This window comes from Akebia trifoliata, chromosome 13, assembly GCF_017979445.1.
Source record: "Akebia trifoliata isolate Shusen 1 chromosome 13, ASM1797944v1, whole genome shotgun sequence".
Taxonomy (NCBI): domain Eukaryota; kingdom Viridiplantae; phylum Streptophyta; class Magnoliopsida; order Ranunculales; family Lardizabalaceae; genus Akebia; species Akebia trifoliata.
Genome location: NC_141387.1, coordinates 28,238,013 through 28,244,012, shown reverse-complemented (window position 1 = coordinate 28,244,012; position 6,000 = coordinate 28,238,013).

The following is a 6,000-nucleotide window of genomic DNA, read 5'->3' as shown; positions in this document are numbered from 1 at the left end:
TAATTATTTAATGTTTTATTTATTAATTTCAAATTTTTTAATTATAAAAATTGTGAAATTACCATTTTACCCTCGGAGAGGATTTTTTACGTTTTAAGTTGTTTTTCAATGTTCCAAGATGTTTTGGAATCAGTTTTTCGTAAGGAATTTAATGGAAATGTTGGTTTTTGTTATTTATGAAGTTTTTTGTATGAAATGATCGTGAACTTTATGAGGGGTATTTTCGTAATTTTGTCAAATTTTGTGAAAATTGGTGAAGTGGTTTACTTGATTTCGATTTGTTGTTTAATGTGTTTGAGTGGATTTTCCTAAGCGTAATGCAGGCTCTAGGGTTGTTTTGATGTTAGGGGTAATTTGGTAATTTTAGTGATTTTTATCGTGAAGCTTCTTTTTGGTTTGCAAGATGATGATTTCTATGTTTCTGGGGTCGTATTTTCCTAGCGTAGCGTGGTTTCTAAGTTTTGTCAGTTCGAGATACCTCATCCGGATTTCTGAAACATATCTGGTAACAAAATAAAGCATTGGAATAGACATCCATCATTGGGAACCTTTGCGATCGGGTCGACGACTTGATTAATCAGGCGGATGCAAAAATGGGGTGTCTACACATATTAAGGACAATATGTCATTTAGATTTAGGGGTATTAGGTTGGCTCACAATTGCATTGCATTTCATTACTAGTTTAGTTTCAGGTTTTCAAAAAAAAATTTGAAAAGAAATAAAAAATATTTAACATTTGCAAAATATTTTCTTCAAACTTTTTCTATGTATTGTTTAAATATGAATTTCAAATCTCAAGCTCGTGTTCTAATTTTTTTATTATAAGATCTTTTGGGTTATTCCTCATCAAGAAAATCAAAAGAATACTATGAAAATTCATGACACTTCTGATTGAGTAAATATAAGATTTTATGAAATAAGTGTTAACCCTCTCCTTTATCTAGAGTGTTAGGGGACACCGAATCTAGTGAACTACGCCTTTCTAGTCTCTTGGTTGACTAGTTAGAAGAAAAATAGAACTGGAATTAGTATGACTCGGACAACAACCAAGAGATTAGACTAGGTATCTTGAAAATGGCTAGTTGCTTTTTGAAAGATAACACTAGAAAAATGAAGATGTGTGAAAAAAGTTGAAAAAGAAAAAAATAGAAAGATGTGAAAAAGATCAAATCAAAACAAGGATGCTTGAACTAAAAAAATATGCAAAAAAAAGAGTCCAATGTGATCAAATAAAGTAGTTTCAGGAGGGTGAAAGTCGTCAATGGTAAAAATGTGAGTAAGGTGGAATATCATAGTTAGAGGTATTAAAGTGAACATCCATACCTCTCACAATCCCAGACATGATGCTTAGTTTCAAGCTAGACCTTAGATAGAACCAACCATTCTTAGTAGTTAGAAGGTGAAATCTTATTCCTCAAAAGATATTATTTTTAAAAGAAAAATCAGAAAAATTGCACGAGTGCTCAAGTTACTCTTGAAATTTTCTATAGTGAGGAATGAAAATTAGAACTTTGCTTAAATATATAAACCTTTGACTGATTTATGAAATGTCGTTATGTTTCTTTTACATACTTTGACATTGATTTTAATATTTTTAAAGTGTTTGAATTTTGTGGGTATATTCTCTACAAATTCCCATAAGTCAAATTCGTCCACTAGGGGTAACTTAAGGATTTAAAGGCTTATTGTATCCGCTAAATACAGTCGTGTAACCTACGAAAGTGGTTTGTACTTTAAGCTTTTTCTTTATTTTTGTCTGGGACTAGGAAAATTTAGGCTTGGGATGTGATAAGGGTCTAGAAAGTAATTTCTAGAGCCCTAATTACAAAGACGTTATCAGTAAATTATACACCAAATCCTTTAATTAGATGTAATTCATTGTTAGTCTATAATAATTTTATTTTCAATTTAATTATGTATTTTGGAACTAATTACTGTTATTTATGTGTAATAGAAAATATTCGCAAAATCTCAAGGCGAATCAGAAAAATTCAAAGTTACCACTGTGATTCAAGATCCAAAACAAGACCAAGGACCAAAATTCAAGTCATTTGGGTTCACTTGGATCACGATGCCTTGGTTAATGTCAACGCCATAGTAAAGTCAACGAGTCAAACCTCGAAATTCATGTAGGAGCTTGGTGGATGAATACCATTCGTATTGAAGTAGGGTTTTTGAGTTATTGAAATTTTGGGAAGTTTTTGAGAACCTAATTACTCTAGAAACACTAATCCGATCTCTATAAATAAAATACCAAACTAAAGGGTATCTGATTTCATATCAACTTTTTTTCTTCTCTTCTTTTAGTTTATTTTTTTATATTTTTTTTCTTTCTTTCTTATTTTTATAGAAGTTTATAAGGAGACTCTAACGGTTTTAAGTCAAGAAGCAATAAAGATCTTTCTTTCTTTCATTCTCTTCTCTTTTAAGTGATATTTATTTTATTTTACTTTATTGTTCTTGCAATGACTATTAGTTAAACTCTTCGTTTGGTCGGTTGAGGAAGTTGGAGCAAGACTTTGTCAATGTTTTTATTGTTCTCAAAATTTCTTCATAATTTATTGTGATAATTGTTAGGTAATTATTATTAGGTAAAACATTAAATGTTTATCAAATTTTTGATGATTCATTCTTTGATTAGTTCAAGATGAAACATGCTTCACAGAGACCAATTAATATCTATCCCATAATCTTGGCTTAATATATCGCATACTTTTAATCTTTTTTCTAATATAACTATTTGATTTTTCGATCTACAAACATTAGTTTTGTTTAGTGAATTGAGATTGTAGGCACCCTATTTTTGCACTTGCCTGATTAATCAACTCGTCAACCCAATCGCAACGGTTCCCAATGATGGATGATTATTCCAACACTTTATTTTGTTATTAGATATGTTTCAAAAATCCAGATGAGGTATCTCGAACTGACAAAACTATAGAAACCATGCCACGCTAGAAAAATATAATCTCAAAAACATAGAAATCATCATCTTGCAGACAAAAAGAAGCTTTACGATGAAAATCACTAAAAAAATGATCAAATTACCAAAATACCCCTAACCATAAAATATCCCTAGAGCCTTCGTTACGCTTAGGAAAACCCATTCAAACACATAAAACAGCAAATCAAAATCAAATAAATCATTTCACCAATTTTCTCAAAATTTGACAAAATTACGAAAATCCCCCTCATAAAGTTCACGACCATTCCACACAAAATTTTTTATAAATGACACAAAATAATATTTTCATTGAATTCCTTATGAAAAATCGATTATAAAACATCCTAGAACATCAAAAATCGACTTGAAATACAAAAAGTCCTCTCCAAGGGTAAAATTGTAATTTTATAAATTTTTATAATTACAATTTTTTAAAATTAATAAATAAAATATTAAATAATTAAAGTGAAATATTAATAAAATTAATTTAAAATTTTAAACTAAAAAAATCAATCAATCAGGCTCTCAGGCAAAATTATTGAGGGTTGCCAAGATATTTCTTCAAGGACCCCTCCATTTGGAGGTCCAAAGAATTAAAGATATTATAGAGGGGGGGTTCTCCAAAAAATTAAAATCAATCAAGCAAGACTAAAGTCAAAGTATTAAAGTCAATCAAGTAAGACTAAAGTCAAAATTAAAGTCAATTAAGTAAGACTATAGTCAAAATATTAAAGTCAATCAAGTAAGACTAAAGTCAAAATCTTAAAGTCAATCAAATAGGACCAAAAGTCAAAACCCTAATAGAGTTTTAATTAAATAATAACTCTATTTAATAGAATTCTAACTAAAATATAACTCTACCTAAAATAATTCTAATTAAAATACAACTCTACCTAAAACAATTCTAACTAAAATATAACTCTAACTAAAAGAATTCTAATTAAATACTAATTTTATCTAAACAAATCCTTAAAAAAAAATCTATAAATAGGGGTCCTTACACCCTATTTTGGTATCAAATAATAAATCCTAAGAGAAGTAGGTCAAAAAGCTTCCCTAACCTCCCATAAACCTTAATTTTGAAGTCCCAACTCCATACCTAACACCCATACTTCAATTTTAACCTGAAAAATAGTAAGAAGCCCTTCAAAAACACCCCAAAATTTATAAAAAAAATAGTTCAAAGAATCCAGATCTAAGAAAGAGATACCTTACCTCAGAGATTAGAAATCAGATCCGGAGACAGAACGAAGCAACAAAGAACGATTTTATCAGATCTGAGGGAATAGAATCGTTGCGTTCGAAAGTAAAATTTCTTTTATTTTTTTATCTAGGTTTTTTGTTAGCAATGTAGTCTTATTTAGGATAAGTAGAGATCGTCATTGGCCGGGCGGGGTTGGTGCCTAACACCTTCCAACCCCGTAATGTGATCCCCAGACTTAGTTTTTCTTTAGTAGATTAGTCGTTTTTATCCGTTTTGAGTCTATATTCGGTTCCTAGACCGTAATAACTAGGTGGTGACTCCCAAACCTCAAAGGTCAAAAGTGGATCTGCGCACCCCACGGATCGAGGGCACTTTCAGAGATAAATAGAAAATAAAAAATCATTGATAAAGTTTGTGAAAGTGGATCAGATTGATCTACATTTCTCCATCGTATTCTAAATATTTTTTTAGTAGTTTATTTTAGATAATTTCATCTTAAAAACTAATTTTATATCGTTTATTAAACTTGGATTGGATTTAAAGTAGAAAGATTTCTGGATTAATGTTGTCTTTGTGGTTCGACCCTTGCTTGCCAATGTTCATTATTTTATTCTTGTTTTATCATCATCTACAGCTCGAACACTCATCATCTAACTACCACCCATGTCTTTTTTTACAGGATAACAACAAATTTTAAGCTTTACCTAAAAAGGGCACATCTGAACTGTACATAGAATTTCTTAGATTCCACCTGGCTTTCATGCACTTATAATGGTCGCTTTTGCTTGTTAAATCTATTCTATTTTCATTTTTGAACCACTATTTGTGCTGAATGTAATGATCCCCTTTTTAAATATTAAATCCAGAAAACTAATTTTTATGATAAATCTAGAAAATCGACTGTCTAGAACCGTCATTTTTGCCGACGGTCTAGATCCGTCATTTTTTCCTACTATCTAGAACCGTCATTTTTTTCTACGGTCTAGAACCATAATTTTTTATGACATTTATCGACAGTCACAATTTAAACGTGACTCCTTTTAAAATGACTACTCTTGCCAGGACAGTCGTATATTGCGCATTATAATATATTGACATTTTTGGCCAATAAGGGTTGTACAAATAACGAGAAGTCAAAATTAGAAGAAAACAATAATAAATCATAAAAGAATTGGAAGAAAAAAAGCATACATGAAAGAATAGAGAGATTGTTCTCTTAGATAGAAAATGCTTGTTCACTATCCAAAGCGAATAACCATTCTTTATGTACACCACATAACGAATGGTAGCAATAGACAACAATTTTCTACTTTCTAGTATGTCTTTTTTTGTAATTTCGTCAATAATGTAATTAACTCCCCATATGAATCTATAAATAGGGTGTGAACTCAGATCAATTCCTCCCTTGTTATCCCTCAAATGATTGTCCAAGATGTCCCTAGAGAAAGAAGGAACTACCTTAAAGTTGGAGCATTTTCCCAACTAGAAAAAGAAAGAAAAATTATTTTTCGTGTTGAGCAATGGAGGGAGAACACTTGTGCATAGAAGGCACTTGATCTCTTGTGGTTGTTGTTTCTTCTCCTACGCTTTGACCTCTTCTTACATCTTTGTGTAACTCCAATGCTCTTTTGTAAAATGATAGCAAAATGGTTCCCTTGGTGATGAACAACAACCATGTGGGGGAGTATGCGAGTGTTGGCATAGATGTTAGTTGGTTTTAGGACCATGGTGTGGTTGAAACGATTTGGATTTAGGGAGAATGTAGGTTGATCTCGAACTATGACCTCTCATTATCATCACAACTCAGGTTATGGACCTATAGATACAATGACATTCATTTAGGTTATAAGC